Genomic DNA, 18186 nt, shown 5'->3' with positions numbered 1-18186 from the left:
GAGAGGTATTCTGACTGAGTAAAACCGAGGGCCTGTGTTATGAGGATATCATGGGATCGGACTGCACGCCGCAACATGTTGTACTGTTTTTGTGATATATGAGAGGTCGAGGGCCTGATTTATTATACCATGAGATGGCTTTTGATGGCATTTGGGCTGTAGGAGCCCCTCCAAAGTCTGTACACTCCAACTGAGCGCGAGTACCCAGTGTGAGTGATGTGTTGTTGCCCGAGGCGCCAATCTTGATTTATGTTATTGCCGGAGGGGCCGATTGTGAGTGATTGTGAGGTAGCCCGAGGGGCTGGTTCTGACTGATGTGATGCCCGAGGGGCGGTTAATAATACAAGTCTTGCTCGAGGGGATGTTCATATTTTTCATCATTTTTACTCACTGTTTCATCACTTGTTTGAAACAATTGAAAGGTGTTTTTAAATGGTTTTACTGAAACTGAGTTTTTATGAGATAATTTATTTCTGCACTGTTTTGGAAATTTACTATTTTGTTGTAGTGCTATGACATGGAATTACCTGATTTTTTACTACTCAACTTGCATTTACTTTTATTACTTACTGAGTTGGCGTACTCACATTACTCCCTGCAACTTGTGTGTAGATCCACGAGTTGCGGGTCGTGATAGCGAGCGATGATCGTTCTTCCAACAGATCTTTGGAGTCGGCAAGGTAGTTGCTTGGCGTTCGCAGCCTTGCACTTCTCCTTCTTACCTTACTTAGATTATTCTTAGTATCTTTATTTCCGGACTATGATAGCCTTATTGTACTTATATAGACCTTGTAGTTTGCTCGTGACTTGTGACACCCCGATATCGGGCTTGTGTTATTATTTTGCACTGGTTATTTAGACCCATGTTATGAGATATTATCAGTTAATAGCTTATGATAATAGCCTATATTATGCGATGTAGATGCTATTTATGCTCTAAATTAACCATACCTTATTGATGTTTTAAGTGATAAATGATAACAAAATGTTCTAATTGAGGTTTTTATGCTTTGGAGGAGCTACTCCGAGTTAGGAGGAGAATATAGAGTGTTTTGGGGTCAAAATGAAGATACAAGGCCAATCGAGAAGAGCCCGGAGGAAAACTATCAAGAAAAGGCGAAGAAAAACTGGGCAATAGTCCACTGCGACCGCGGTCGGGCCGCGGCTATAACGCGGTGAAAGAAAAGTGGAAAATAGAATAGTCGTAAATCACCGGGGTCGTGCCGCGCTTGTCCCGCGATCGCAGTCGATCTGGAGAAAGCCAAGAAGTTTAAGGGCTAATGTGAAAAGTGTGGAAAACTTATCCTAACCCTATATAAACTCAACAAACTCGCCCAAGTCAAGAAAAAGCTTGTTTTTAGACTCAATTGGAGGCAAGAACAAGTGTGAGAAGATCAAGACACCATTAGAGTTTTCATTCTTCTTCTTGTTATCATTATTTTGTGAATTATGAAAGGATTTATGGTTTTATCTTGTTTTACTATGAGTAGCTAAACATTTAATCTAGATTTGATGGAACCAATTGTAAGATGAAGTTTTGACTCAGTTTTGTTATAATCGAGTTGGGTTTATTACATGATTGTTCAACTATGTTTTGTATGGTGATTAATTGAATAGGCCCTCTATTAATCGTGTCTAATTGCCTTGTGTTGCTTGAGAAAGAATACTAGGTTAGATTGTTGTTGAACAATACCACTTTTGGGTAATTGAAGAGATTCATTACTTGAATTTAAAAGTGGGGTTAGAGATAACGAAACTTTGGTGGGATAATTAAGAGCTGCATAAATTATCAGCTAGAGTAGTTCGAGAGAATGCTCTAGTAAACCATCGTAGTTGATCGAGAGATAATTGCGGTAACCCATAGCTCATAATCCTCATAGAGTATTACAGCAAGATTATAGCAAAAGAGTTAAGAATTAAGTTAGCAATTGGGGAAATCAACACCCTAGATCTTTTAACCATTGAATTATCTTTAATTTGGAATATTGTTAGTTTTAATATCCTTTCACTTTAGTTAAACAAATCTCACTATTTATTGATAAAAATCTTGCTTCCCGAAATTGTTCGAACTTGTACTAGCATTACTAAGAGTTGTAATAGATAGGTTAGTTCCCTGAGGATTTGACTCCGTACTTGTAAACTAGATCATATTTGCAATGACCACTTTGTCTTTTATATGGCATAGTTGGGCGTGATCAAATATTGGCACCGTTGACGGGGAACTAACGGTGTAGTTGTAGCTGTATATATTGCTAGGGTTCAAGTTTGAACTTTTATTTGGTTTTATTTTTTTGTATTTTTTTAAAACTATTGATTTGAGAAACATGACATCTTGGACTTATGGTAATTCTATTATTGATCTCCATACATATTGCGAAGGAAACCACCCGTGGCAAAATTTTCAAAACGTTCCTGAGAGCAAATTATGTGCACCAACTCAATCTTATTCGCGGAATGTGTGATATTTGTGGTGGTAAAAATGGTCACTTTTATTGTTATGCTTATATTTCTTATCTTCCCTCAACCGCTTACTATGATGGTTCTACCTTTTCTTGTGAAGTTAACAGGAATAAAGAACCTGGGGATGCAGACCTGAAGAAGATCAAGGATATGTTAAAGTGCCTTCTGAAACAAAATAATAAAAAACAATTGCAGATAGAAAGGCAAGAGGCAACTATTTGCAAGTTGGAGGCTCAATTGAGTCAAGTGGTTGGTGCTTTTAATGCTCAACAACCCAATATTGAGGATAGTAGCGAAGAAGAGCATGAATCTGAGGTGTTAATTGGGGAGGTCAGAGTAGAACATCAATAACCTAGACAACTACAATTTGAGGATGTCAATGTTGAAGAAGTGAGACTAGAGCAAGCCAACACTACTGAAAAATTGGTCTATGGTAACGCAGGGAAAACAATTCCAGTAGGTAGATAAACCGTTGCCGTAGCGATATTGGAACGGTTTACAGAACGTCACATCCGCTCGCGTGCCAATAGAGCTATGGGAACGGTTCTTGGAACGGTTTTCATATCCGTTGTTATAGAGACGTCTATCGCAACGATTTTCCTTTTCTCTATTGGAACGATTATTCCTTCCAATTGGGACGGTTAAACCGTTACTATAATATGTATGCAACGGCTCATAACCGTTACCATATTATCTAATGCAACACTTTCGTAAGCTATTGTTACGGTTATTTATGGATATAACAACGGTCTCTTTAAGCTATTGTAACGGTTGTTTTTGTATCGCTACGGTTTTAAATACCTATTGGAACGGTTTATATGGCATTTTGGAACAGTTTACTGGATCTATTGGAACGATTTACATTCTAATAGAACGCCATTTGTGTCCTATTGCAACGGTTATGGGAGGCTATTGTAACAGTTCATATTAAATAGAAATATAGCTCCTACTGTATATATATATATATATATATATATATATATATATATATATATATATATGAAATTATTAATATTATAACTTGTTCAACAGGCTAATAATATCCATGAAAGTAAATGTTCTACCCCAAGTGCATAAGTTTAATACATTTCAAGATAGTAAGTTCCAAAATGTTGACAACAAAAGATTCCTAGAACATTCATCTATAGCAATTCAAAATTCATTTTAAGTAAGGTCTAGATCTTCCTTAACCTTCATTTTCTATTTCTTGATCTACTTCACCTACAAAAGAGGATAAATAAAGTCATTACCTTTCATCTGGAATGCCTAGAATAAATAAATTGATCAAAAAAGAAAAAGAAAATAATGGACATACAAGATGCTAGTCATGAGCCAAGCTCTTCTACAGAAATACATTACCTAGACCCAAATTTGGATATTAAATGTACATGCAAGCTACTAAAAAAGAACAACATATCCAGTTAATCCCATTATAGGATTTAAAAGGAAAAGAAGTCAGTTTGCACAAATTTGGTTTTGTGACCACTAGCTAATCCCTGTTCACATCATGCTAACAAACAATTCTTCAATAACGGGACAAAAAATAGATCAGACATACATGTCTGGCATTAAAAAAAGAACTTATATGATAGTCAAATTTTAATACCAGACTAAATCATCCCTGTCTATATATACCAGACTAAATCATCCCTGTCATATTGAAATCTTCATAAGCTAAATTCTAAATAACCTCCACATGTCAGAATTTAGGTAAGTGAAGTCTGCTTTACTATACCTGTGGGTATCATTGGGAAAGTGTATGTGATGAATCACTTGGAAGTTCAATGAATTCTCAGAGAGATACTTAAAAAGCCTGCAACAGATGATATTTTCAGGTTACTAGAGAAAAAGTTAGAGACATGAAAATTTAGCAGCTAAGTATGTTTCCTCTCGTAATGTCTGCATTTAAGAAAGTTTATACAAGTGAGATATGTATGTATATGTATGTCATATTGATTAAGCCGTCAAGACTAACTGGTAGCAGCTTTACTGTAAAAGAAGTTGAATATTTTCAATACAAATGCAACATACCTCCTGGATGCATGAACTCTGCCAATTTTTTCTTCTGTATATGGAAGATTATGAAGAATCATAGTAACATCAGTTCTCTTTAGGATTTCCAATCATCTTTTGATTCATCACCACGCACAGACACAACCAATCGTGTACTTGAAGAAGGTTCCCAGTTTAGCCTGATTACTAAACTTTTGGAATATAATTAATTCAAAGAACATAAAAAACTAACTATCACACCTTCTGGAAGAAGCTTTTGAGCACAACCAGATAACTCCTTCAGAGTAACCAATACCATGGCATTGGGTAACGGCTTTGTCAATTGCTCTGACAAAGGAGTAATGACTCTCATGCTTATGTCAACCAATCTTTTGAGAGCCAGACGTTGTTCATTTTGCAAAGACACAATCAAGTCATTCTCAAAGATTCCATAAACAAAAGGGATTGAGCAAAGTAATCTGCACTAGAAATGCTAAATTTTAACATATTCGTCCGAGCATCATGAAGATAAAACTTAGATACTTAAATTACTACATAGAAAACACAAGGGTCCTCATAGAATCTTTATCATCTACTGGTGGAAGTTCCCTCAAAAGGATTGAGTCCACAGTTGCCAGATCCTGCAAAACCACTGATTATAATTTAGCACAAAGATGGCGCACAAATAAAGGAGAAGAATTAGTTCTAGAATCAGACCTTAAATGGCATGCCCACGACAAGCTTTGCCGCTAATGATCTGTACAGAAGTTCAGGGGTCTGCAAAACCAAAAGATAAGGCTATTTTACAGGGAAGATAATATAAAGAAAATAATTTTGGCTAGAAAATTCACAAAAAATTAGCATGTAATAAAATCGATTAGTAAAATCATATATAACAAGTTATTCTTAGAGAAGTGCTAGATAAGACCTTCAATTGATCCAAGAAACAGACATGAGAACAGAACCATCTCGATGCAACACGCCTCTATAGTCTACTTCATCACCCTGTTACAAAAATCAAAACATTTGTTTGCTTCACAAAATGAAGCCTCATATAGCAGATCTGCTCAGGGTTTTTACCTGACCTCCTTTTGAGCTGGCAATTCCCCTGACCTACGTTGAAAGTCAAAATAACGTCTGTTCTTTTCTTCAAAAGGGGCCTGATAAAGGAAGTAGAAATTTTACTACACTGTCAAAACTTAAGGTCCTAAACCACATTCATAAGAAATCATGTACCACTCCTTGTTGAAGCTCAGCTGCTCTCTTTCCAAGGTTTGCCAACCGTCGACAGGGATCTATCTCCTCCTCTGGAGGTTCAGTTAGGGAAACCCTTATTGTATCACCCAGACCATCCTGCATCAATAGAAAATTTCACCCAGACCATCCTGCATCAATAGAAAATTTTCTTCTTTAGAAAGTCGAGCAATACATTTATGATGATAAAGCCACACAAATGAGGAACATGTATGAGAATAGACTACCTTATCGTAGTAATTTGCTCGCATAAATACACTTTAGCTTTTAAAATTCCAAATATGATAAATCACAAGTAAGTATTTTCTGTCACTCAAATGCTGATTCAACCTCAAATGCTGATTCAACCTGTTACCACATTTAGATGATACAAAATAATTAAAGAATACAACAACAATGACTAGAATAGAGTATTCTAGATAAGTAATTCAGTTACTGCTCACCATTCCCCTAGGTAAGTATCCATAATAGCTCATAATTTGATATGAAAGGCTCCTGTGGTTAGTTCCAATACGTATTGCACGTCCGTACTTTTTACATTTTTCCACCAATGGTGTAAAAACCTAAACCATTTCAAATCAAAAATGGATTGAACTCTGCAAAGAGGTAGATTGTCCAAGAATATGCTCCGTAATAAAAGGGAATTTTTTTTACTAAATGCGAATAATGAGCAGGCATAGTTTCCAATATAGGATGATTATAGACCCAGCATCAGCTTGAGAAGCAATTCTTGTTTAACATTGTCCGTCTTAGCATAACAACAATAACAACATACCTAGGATTATCACACACCCGTCTTAGCATATTGCACACATTTTTATTTTTTGACAAGCAGTGAATGAAAAGGATCTTATAATTAAATCAATATGATTCATACCTTATAGGACAAAAGAAAGGTGAAAATCAACTGAAAATAACTACTCCCTCCGTTTAATTTTATGTGTCTTGGTTTGACTAGGCATGGAGTACAAGAAAAGTAAGGAAGACTTTTGAATCTTGTGGTCTTAAATTAAAGATGTGTGTAATGTACCCAAGTGCCCTTGAATCTTGTAGTCTTAAATATGCTACGTGGAATGTTGGAGTTAAAGAGTTACTAGTGTGGCATATTCTAACCTCCTCAATGTGCTCAAGTTCTTTCTGGTAGTCTTCTTCTGTGTACTCTAATTGCTCAAACTGGGCTCGCCTGTCAGCTGAAAGAAATTAACCGATTAGATCATTGCTGTTCTCCTGGCTCTGCCAAAAAAGATCATCACATTGACAGAGCAGAAATACCAAAGTTTTCAGGATTGACACGTATTTTTTCAAAGCACTCCGCAACTCGAAGTGCAATAGGAGGAGTAAAATGAATGTCAGCCACCAGAGGGATATTGTAACTGCATATATGCAGAACACACACGAGATAAGGTAATACTCATGTCATCAAGTCCATCGACTCTTGAATATATCGGTAAAAATTTGAGACCTACTTCTTTTGCACAAGAGAATTTTTAATTTCAAAACATGCATTAGCTTCTTTCTTCCCTTGGACTGTAATTCGAACTATGTCAGCTCCTGCGTCAGCTATTTTCATCACCTGTATAAACAGGAGTTAGCATCAGCGCTAAACTTACTTGGCTTAAAATTTTCATGCCCATTGAGGAAGTAATGAGGTTCTATATATACCAGCTTCGCAACACTTGAACTCAGCATATTCCAAACAGTGAACAAAGGAGACAAGTTTCATTCGCAATCACAATACCATAATTGAAGGTTAAGTTCCAATTTTATACTCAGAAAAATCAAACTCAACTGAAATTGCTAGTTCGAAGTTAATCAATGAGATCAACACAATTCAAGTTCCAAGAATTGAACTCCAGCAAGTCTAGCAATTCTCACTCACAAATCAGTAGCAACAATATCTCAGTTCAATATGAGGATGGCAACCAGCTTAAGAACTGAGCTCACATTCCTTCTACAGATTCATTTATCAACAGTAAAACAAGAGTTAATTCAGTTTTTTTACAAGTTCAGAGTTTTGGACAGAATGAATACATTTTCTCAAAGATCACAAGTTAATCCAACTGATGCAGCAAGGAATTAGACTTCAATAGCAATAGACACTATCGAATCAAATAGTAAGGAATACCAAGATCAATTTTAGCTCAACATTCAGAAACAAAGTAGTAAGCAACGCGAGCCGAACTCATTCAAATCAATTAACTCAGATGATCGAGTCGAAGTTCAGCTACAACTCAAACTTTCTTCAAAATTTTCAGCACATAAAACTAACTTTCGACTTAGAAGAATCAAACCTGATGTCTTTTGGAATTGGATACGTATTGACGCGTAGGGACGATGCGTAGGCTACGCAGCTTCAAACTTAATCCCAGAAACTGAAGTTGTTCTTCGAGCCTCAACACTAGAAAATCTGATTATCAAACAAACCTTCACCAAATCGAGCTCAAGCTTTGGATTCTACTTTCGAACAGCATAAAAATCAAACCCCCAAAGATTAATTTCTAGAAACAATCACGAATTCAGAAGAATCCAGCTCGTCGTTCTCTCCGAAATTGAAATTGAAATTTTCAATCAAAACCCTAGAAATTCAGTGTTAATCGGACTGACTCACAAGTTTTTTATATATAAATTCCCTAGGAAGATAATATGCAAGTGTCAGAGCAGCACCGGCGAAACGCCGGAAAGACCGACGAAACTGTCCTTGGGGTTTTGGGCTTTGGGAACTCTAGGGTTTGATGATTATGGTGGTCTAATGAAGAGGTATTAGTTGACACTCGGCCGTTAATCTTAATCTCGGCAAAGATGAAAAAGAAAAGAGATCACACAGGCGATTTTGGGTGATTAGACGAGGGAGCTCCTGTGATCGATGAGGGAGTTTGGATATAGTACTGGGGAGCTACTTTTGGGACTTTGGGTGTATCGATATAGTTAGGCCAGTAATGTCAAAAATTAAAAAAATAAAAATATGACAGGTCAATAATTAGCTTGGCGGGCCACTAAAAATTTCAGCGGAAAAAAGGAGGGAATTGGATACCCGTTGCCATAGCAATTTTTTCCCAAAACCGTTGCTATATACATGTCTATTGGGACAGTTCACAAAACCGTTACGATACAAAACTCTATAGCAACGGTTTTTGTTACATTTGCAACGGTTTGATGTCTAAGTGTGCTGGTACCTCCCAAATTCTATTGTAACGGTTTGAACAGTTACTATATCATCTCTATGGCAACGGTTGGTGAACTGTTACCAAAAAAAGTGTTCCTATAGGCCCATTTTCTTGTAGTGCAAGGACTTTGAGGATATAAATTTTGTTGACTCTAGTATCATTGATGTTGAAAGTCTTGAAGTCCATGTGTTTGAGAGCATTGGTCCACACTCCAAGCATTTTTCCACATTATTTTGGATGATGATATGGAAATAGAGTCATCTGAACTAATTGAAGAGTCAAGGAATGAGGAAAAAGGTGCATATATTCTGGAATGCTTCTTGCCAGAAAGTCTGGATTACATACCTCACACAAAGGTCAGGGAGTGCAGAATACTACATTATTTCCTTGGGCTAGTTAGATTCGTTTCACCACCCCTTGACTATAATCATAAGCTTGAATCAAAACTTGGGTTCAATTCATAAGCTCGAGGTGGATGCAAAAAGTGATTCACGTCATGCCGCAACGTTAAATCAAGCGTCTGTTGGGAGGCAACCCAACTATATTTTTTTATTTTTAATTTAGTTTATTTTATTATTTATATTTTTTTATTTTTTTATTATTCTCGTAGTGTCGATTTATGAATTCTAGGAACATGGAAAGCAAAGCTATTGGAAGGATGCAACGGCAAAACCAACTGGTTGGAACTAAGTGTGAGGTATCCGCACAAATGACCAAGCTTAGAAGAAGTCTGAGTACCCCATGAGTTGTTAGTGCTCCGGCCTTTGGCCTACCAGAGAGTCTCTTTTACCCTTTTATTGGTTATGGTGTGCATTAGGAACAATGCAATTTTAAGTGTGGAGTGAGGAGATTGTCTGGGTGACTTTCTATGCTATTTTAGTTGTGTTAGTTTAATAGAATATATTTTTTTTTTAGAAAAATGAAAAAAAATTGGACTTTTCCCGACGATGGATCTATTAGACAATTTTCTTGAGGGATTTAAGTCTAAAGAAAAAGACAAAAAGATTTTCTGTTGTTAGGTTGTGTAGCAATTACCTCTTGATTTCTCTTTGTGCCGCGGTTCTTTTCCAAGGGTTTTGTATAAACCGGGTGTAGTTAGTTTTTTTTAGGAATAGGAGCCATTGTGCTGTATGTTGAATTGAAGCAATATCTGTTAACTTTGTCATGCCTTGAGAATAGTAAGTACTCTAGTTGTGACGCTTAGGCTCAGTTTTTGACTCTTGTATAAGTACCTTAAATTGTATGATCTTAACTTTCCTTAACTGCTTTGACTAGAGTGTCTTGATGAAGCCAATCATGAGTGAGTTATTTGCCATGTGTGTGTGAGGTTTGGGTATTATTTTGTGCATTGCATTTGATGCCTAGAACTTGCCCCATGTGTTTGCAAAGCAAAATTGTAGTTTTGTTCAGTCTTGGAAGTGATATAGGCGTTTCTTTGTTGAACCAATATGTATATTTTACCCGCCTAATTGTTATGTATCGTAGTTAACCCCTTTGAGCCTGTAATCCTGTTTCTTTGGTAACCACATTACAAGCCATACCCATTTGTGTGAATTAATCATCTATTTGAACGCACTTGAATTGTTATGAATTTTCTAAATTTTAAAGTGTGTGGTGTTTGGTTTGGCTTTTGAGTGGAACTAATGAAATAAAGAGAAAGGTGCACTATTTTGAACAAGTAAGAGCCACTTGAATTGGAAAAAAAAAATAGTTGGATTGTTGTGAAAAAAAATATTCTTTGATAAGTGGTGGCTTTTGAAGTAAGTGTGCTTAAAGAAGAATGGGGTAATATACATTGATGTGAAGGCGGAGTTTGGTTTGATATAAGTATGGGGTTTGAATGTTAAAGAATATGTATTAAAGTGCTTAGGGAGGTGTAGTCACTCTTATACCTAAATGTATTCTACCCGTCCCTCAGCCTACATTACAACCAATTAAAGTCCTACTTGATCATAGACTGAATGAGCTCGATTAGTAGAGTAATACACTACGCACAAGCCTATGGTGCATCTTTTGTGGCATATGAATGTTATTTCTGAGAGTGAGTGAATTCTTTCTATCTTAAGTTCCTAAGTGTTCTTAAATTTTATTGTGTGAAACTACTCTCTTTTGTTGTGTGAGGGCACTTGATTCATGAAGGAAAGGAAATATCAGTGACCTCAATGTTAGAGTAACTGGGTGAGTTGTGAATAATGTGTGGTACTTATGAGTCAAATCTTGAGGTGAAGATGTTACGCTTTTGTGCTTAGTCTATTTTAAATATTCTTGGTGTGATGAGTTAGGAGAATTTATAAAGTGTAGTTTGATTGCTCGAGGACGAGCAATGGTTTAAGTGTGGGATGTTGATGATAGGCTATTATTATGTATTTTAGTCGATTATTGCATTCCAATTTACTGCACTTTAATTGAGTTTGAGCTTTAATCGCGAGTGTTTTGCAATAATGGTGTGTTTTATGCCTTGTAGGAGTGATTCTGAGCTATATAGATGTTATTGAATGAATTATATTGATTTGGAGCTTTGAAGTCTGAGTAAAAGCCCAAGGAATTAAGTCGGGTTCGTGTTCAGGGGTCAAATTTGATAGTTAAGAACAAACAAAGACTCGAGTAGGTGTATTGAGCACTGTCTAGTAAAAGGCACATAACATTTCGCTAAGAACTCCATTTGGGCTGCACAATGAATGATTGAAAAGCTAGGTCAAAGGGATACAACTTTCATGTTTCACGTTTTGCCAAATTCAGAAAGGAACAGGGTGAAAAACGCGATCGAAATCGCAACCGCGGACCTGCATGCGGACCGAGGCAGTGCACTGGGAAAATACTGCGCCCGGACCGCAATCGCGAGTGTCCAGACCTGAGAAATTGTCCTTTTTCGCGTAGGAGAAGGTATAATAGTTTGGGCTCGACCCTACTTGGTATATATACATGGAAAAACGGTATTTTAAAAGGTTGGACATACTTTTGACACAGATTCGACCTAATGAGGCAAAGACACACTGGGAACGAGGCAGAAAATTCTTCCACTAGTTTTTCACTACCTTCTTCCTATTTCCTTTATTGGTTACGGATTCTAGTATTGTATTCTTGCATACTATTATGAATAGCTAATTTGTTATCTAGAGTTTTGATAGAACGTTTTGTAGGATGAATTCTTGTTATATTTTTATATAATTAAGCCGTTGGATTTCTCTACTTTTTCAACTGCTTGTTCGTTGTTGTTAATTGAATGGCCATCAATTGACTGTGCCTATTTAGTGTGTACTGCTCGAGAGAGTACATCTTTAGTTAGTTGTTGAACAACTTCACTCCTAACGTATGTGACAAATCAATACAGTGGGTTTAAAGGCAGGTTTAGAAATAACAAAGCCTTGACATGGTCATAATGAGCGGTTAGATAAAGCCAACTAGCATAGTTCGAGAGAATATGTCTAGTAAATTGTTGTAGTTGCTCGAGAGAGAATTACGGCACCTAAGTGCTCAGGATCAGTAGAGAATACATTGGAAAAACTGTAGGGAACATAGCTAGAAGGATTCGGACAATTGGGGAAATAATAACTCTAGACCTCCATAATTTAGTCTCCAACCCTTTGTCTCATTAGTTGATAATTTTACCCCTTTCTTTATTTACTAGTTAATTAGTTAGAAATATAAATCTCAATCTTTATAATTTAAAAAATTGTTCAAACTTGTCTTTTTAGTGATATTAAACAGATATAGCTAAGCCTTAGTTCTCTGTGGGATTAGACTCCGGACTTTTAGAACGGATTATATTTGTAGCGACCGCTTATCCTTTTTAAGACTAGAGTGGGGCGTGATCAAATTTTGTTGCAAATTAGAAGTGGATTAAACGTGGCCGTTGATCATTTTGATCAACGACCTGGATTAAACGGGGGATCCGGGCGGGTTATGTAGAAGGGTCATGGGTAGGGTAATTTTAGGAGTTGGGCTGGGTAATTGAAATTAAAATTAGGTTGGATTAGGGGTGCCAAATCTGGCCAAAACTGAAATAAAAACAGGCTAGCATTTAAATAGCCATTTTCCCTCATTTATTTTATAAAAAATAGTAAAATATTTTCTGTAAACAAATAAAAGATACTAAACTAATTAATAATATATAAATATTAGATTAAAAATACCGAACTCAATTTTGTAAGTATAAAATACAATTAAATCTTAAAATAGGCTAATATTTTAAAAATACCAAATAAATTTATAAAATATACAAAAATTATGTTAGCTACATTTTAGCATAAATATAAAATTCCAATAAATAAACTACCGAAAATAATAATTATGGAAATAATCGTTGGGTTTTTATAGATGATAAAGGGAAATAAATCATTTTAGAAAACCTTAAAATTATGGGGGAAATAAATTTGGATATATTTATATATGCGTATATATGCTATTTTAAAGATATTTTGCATATAAAAAGTATACAGGGAAAAATTGGTTATCAACAGCTACCCCTCTTTACCCGGGAAGGGTGAAAGAGTTGTCGGGTAAAGACATGATGACCAATTTTTACCGAACGAAATGTTTTGAAGAAAATCTGGTCGTGCTCTGGCTTCTGAGCTGCCTACATATCCCTGGTTTTACAGGAATCAGGCCGTATGTAGTTCAGGATTCGTCGGCGGAGTATTCTGATGGAGACTTCTCAAGAACGGACGCAATATTCAGGCTGGGATGAATGGTTAAGGTTTAGTAGGGTTGCGGGAACTGGGGCGGAATCACTCCTGTCAAGATGGCAGCTGCTGCCGTTTTACCTGCAAATAAACAATACAAACGCATATCATACATAAATTTAAATGTGATGCAAGTTCCCGTTGGACCATGAATGTTGTCGTCGGACGATTAGGATGACGTCTTTAGACCATGATGTCATGGGCCATGAAGCGTATAATAAAGGATTCGTAGGCTATGAAATGATGCTCTCGGGCTATGAGATTGATGCCTCCGAACCATGATGCCTTTGAATAATGATATGCAAAAGATTAAAGGGATCCTCAGGACATGGCATGGTGTTCTCGGGCTATGGAAATGGTGCCTCTAAACAATGACGCCTTTGGACAATTTGGCGATCTTTCAGCCCATGAAGATGTAAGTAAAACGGCGATCTTTCAGCCATGCAAATGTAAAGTAAAGCGGCGATCTTTCAGTTATGCAAGTGTAAATGAAGCGGCGATCTTTCAGCCATGCAAATGTGAATGAAGCGGCGATCTTACAGCCATGCAAAATGTGAATAAAGTGGCGATCTTTCAGCCATGCAAATGTAAAATAAAGTGGCGATCTTTCAGCCGTGCAAACAGATGGAGACAGTGCTTAGTCTCGGAAGGCAGAATGGTAGCCTTATGCAATGCAAAATGCAGATGGAGACAGTGCTTAGTCTCGGAAGGCAGAATGGCAGCATTATGCAATACAAAATGCAGATGGAGACATTGCTTAGTCTCGGAAGGCAGAATGGTAGCCTTATGCAATGCGAAGTAAAGTGGCAGATGGTAATAGAGTTTCTTAGCTGATAGTGAGTTTCGATGTCGGGAGCGCTGGGGATACTCTGATATATAGGATATTACTGGCGTGCTGGGCTGAGTAATCGGTAAGCGAAACAATCCTGATAGTTGAATTCATGAATCGATGTCTGTCTTGTGGCTATGTAGTATGTCATATGCCTGCATCCAAAGAAAAATTGTGAGTTTTGCAGAGAGGAGGTTAGTTCGTATCCTTGCTGGCCTTGCTCGACCTGTTCGGCTTTAATCTAGTGATACGGTGTGTATCATTAGGGTAGCGTTGCTGAACAAAGCGATTTCGATAATAAACATGCATGAGTTTGTAAAAAATATGACATAAGTATATAGTTAAGAAATAGCTTTTAGATGAACCGAGGACTATGACGTGGTTCAGGACATTGCAACCTCTCCTGCTACAGAATTTTGAGGGTCCTCCTCAAAACTCTGCCCCAATTTAATGGGTTGATGTTTCTGACGGCTGCTTGCGATGACTGACTGACATTACTTCGGAATTTTGAGGGTCCTCCTCAAAATTCTGCCCCGGTTTCCAATTGCGGGGGAAATGAAAATTTTATTGAATTGTGACCGAACCCATAAGGCTGCCTACGTATCCCCTCTTAAAAGGGAATCAGGTCAGACGTAGTTCAAATTACATCATATAGGAAAGCATAGGATTACACATAGTAGCGCTTGACTGCATCTGAATTGATTGTTTTGGCCAAACTTCTCCTTCCATTTCTGCAAGTATAAGGGCTCCTCCTGTTAGAACCCGGTGAACCATGTATGGGCCTTGCCAGTTAGGAGAGAATTTCCCTTTGGCTTCATCTTGATGCGGGAAAATTTTCTTTAACACCAGTTGCCCCGGTGTGAACTGTCTCCGCTTGACTCTTTTGTTGAAGGCTCTGGATATTCTGTTCTGATAAAGCTGACCATGACATACTGCATTCATTCTTCTCCCATCTATAAGAGCAAGCTATTCGTAGTGACTCTTCACCCACTCTGCATTGTCGAGTTCTGCTTCCTGTATGATCCTTAAGGAGGGAATTTCTACTTCGGCGGGAATGACGGCTTCTGTACCATAAACAAGCATATAGGGAGTTGCCCCGGTTGATATGCAGAATGTGGTGCGGTACCCCAATAAAGCAAATGATAGCTTCTCGTGCCACTGCTTATGCTTCTCTATCATTTTCCTTAGTATCTTCTTGATATTCTTGTTGGCCGTTTCTACGGCTCCATTCATCTGAGGCCTGTAGGCTATGGAATTCTTGTGTTTGATCTTGAAGGTCTCACACATAACTTTCATTAAGTCACTGTTGAGGTTGGAGCCATTATCAGTAATGATTGACTCTGGAATCCCGAACCGACAAACGATGCGGTCGCGGACAAAGTCTGCCACGACTTTCTTAGTCACTGCTTTGTAAGATGCTGCTTCGACCCATTTTGTAAAATATTCAAATGCCACTAGGATGAATCTATGCCCGTTGGAAGTGGCATGTTCGATTGGTCCAATAACATCCATTCCCCAAGAGGCGCACGGCCATGGTGATCTTGTTGTATTAAGCTCGTTTGGGGGTACCTTTATCATGTCTGCATGTACCTGACAGCGGTGGCATTTCCTGACATACTGGATGCAATCCGTCTCCATAGTCATCCAGAAGTAACCAGCTCGGAGTATTTTCTTTGCCAAAACAAAGCCGTTCATATGTGGACCGCAGGTCCCGGCATGAATTTCCTCTAACAGCCTGGATGCTTCTTTTGCGTCGACACACCTTAATAGTCCCAAATCAGGAGTCCTCCTATATAGGATTTCTCCGCTGTGAAAGAAATTGTTGGCCAACCTTCGAAGTGTGCGCTTCTGAGTAGCGTTTGCAAGTTCTATTTATTCTCCTTTTGTCAAATATTCCCTGTTATCATGAAACCACGGTTTTCCATCTGCTTCTTCTTTAACATGGGCACAATAAGCTGGCTGATCATGGATCTTTACTGGAATGGGATCAATGAAGTTTTTGTCTAGATGTTGTATCATGGATGACAGGGTAGCCAACGCATCGGCGAACTCATTCTGGATTCTGGGAACATGTTGGAATTCCGTCTTTGTGAACCTCTTCCTCAGTTCTTGCACGTGGTGCAGATACGGGAGTATCTTGGAGTTCTTGGTTGCCCATTCTAATCGTACCTGATGTATGAGAAAATCTGAATCTCCAATTACTAGAATTTCTTGAATGTTTATGTCAATAGCCATCTTGAGCCCTAAGATGCAGGCTTCATACTCGGCCATGTTGTTTGTGCACGGGAACCTGAGCTTAGCGGATATCGGATAATACTGACCGGTTTCTAATACTAGAACTGCTCCTATGCCAACTCCCTTGAAATTTGCTGCTCCATCAAAAAACATTCTCCAACCATCATAGGATTCCGAATATCTTCTCCTACGAATGATACCTCTTCATCAGGAAAATACGTCTTTAGGGGTTCGTATTATCCATCCACGGGGTTTTCGGCAAGGTGATCTGCTAGTACCTGTCCCTTGACTGCTTTCTGAGTGACGTAGACAATGTCGAATTCACTCAACAGGATCTGCCACTTGGCTAGCTTGTCGGTGGGCATAGGCTTCTGAAAGATGTATTTCAAAGGATCCATCCTTGATATGAGATATGTAGTGTGGGCACAGAAATAGTGCCTCAATTTCTGAGCCACCCAAGTTAGAGCACAACAGGTGCGTTCTAACAGAGAATATCGGGCCTCGTATGGAGTGTACTTCTTGCTGAGATAATAGATGGCCTGCTCTTTCCTTCCCGTTTTATCATGTTGCCCCAAGACGCACCCGAAGGCACCGTCTAACACTGCGATGTAGAGTAACAGAGGTCTACCTAGTTCAGGCGGGACTAAGACTGGTGGTGTTGACAGGTATTCCTTGATTCTGTCAAAAGCTTTCTAGAAGTCATCAGTCCATTCGGTGGCGGCATCCTTCTTCAACATCTTGAAGATTGGCTCACAGATAACTGTAGATTGTGCTATGAACTGGCTGATGTAGTTAAGTCTTCCCAAGAAACTCATTACATCCTTTTTGTTCCTTGGCGGTGGCAATTCTTAAATGGCTTTGATCTTCGATGGATCCAGTTCTATTCCCCGGCGACTCACAATGAACCCAAAAAATTTTCCAGCTGGAACCCCGAATGCACATTTTGCGGGATTCAGTTTCAGGTTGTACCTTCTCAGTCTATTGAAGAACTTCCTCAAATCTTCCATGTGATCAGTGGCTTTCTTGGACTTGATGATGACATCATTTACATATACTTCGATCTCCTTGTGTATCATAATGTGAAAAATGGTAGTCATAGCCCTCATGTAGGTGGCACCAGCATTCTTTAACCCGAATGGCATCATCTTGTAGCAGTACATCCCCCACGGCGTAATGAAAGTCATTTTCTCAGCATCTTCTTCATCTATCCAGATCTGATGATAACCCGCGAAACAATCTACAAATGATTGCAACTTATGCTTGGCGCAATTATCAATCAGGATGTGTATGTTTGGCAAGGGGAAGTCGTCTTTTGGACTGGCCCGGTTGAGGTCCCGGTAGTCGACACAGACTCTAACCTTCCCATCCTTCTTCGGTACTGGCACAATGTTGGCTAACCATGTTGGATATTCTACTACCCTGAGAACTTTGGCTTTGACCTGCTTGGTGACTTCCTCTTTGATTTTCAAACTCATATCTGTCTTGAATTTTCTGAGCTTCTGCTTCAGCGGTGGGCAGTTTGTGTGCCACAATAGATGTACTTAGCCCAGTCATGTCATCATACGACCAG

The 18186-nt window shown here is 38.2% G+C and overlaps 1 pseudogene; it reads right to left on the bottom strand.

Moving 5' to 3' along the window:
• Positions 1-18186, bottom strand: part of LOC109228019 — a 55624-nt pseudogene that overhangs the window by 27632 nt on the left and 9806 nt on the right.

Source organism: Nicotiana attenuata, chromosome 6 (assembly GCF_001879085.1).
Source record: "Nicotiana attenuata strain UT chromosome 6, NIATTr2, whole genome shotgun sequence".
NCBI lineage: Eukaryota > Viridiplantae > Streptophyta > Magnoliopsida > Solanales > Solanaceae > Nicotiana > Nicotiana attenuata.
The sequence above is the reverse complement of the archived record's forward strand: the minus strand, read 5'-3'. Positions and strand labels throughout refer to the sequence as shown.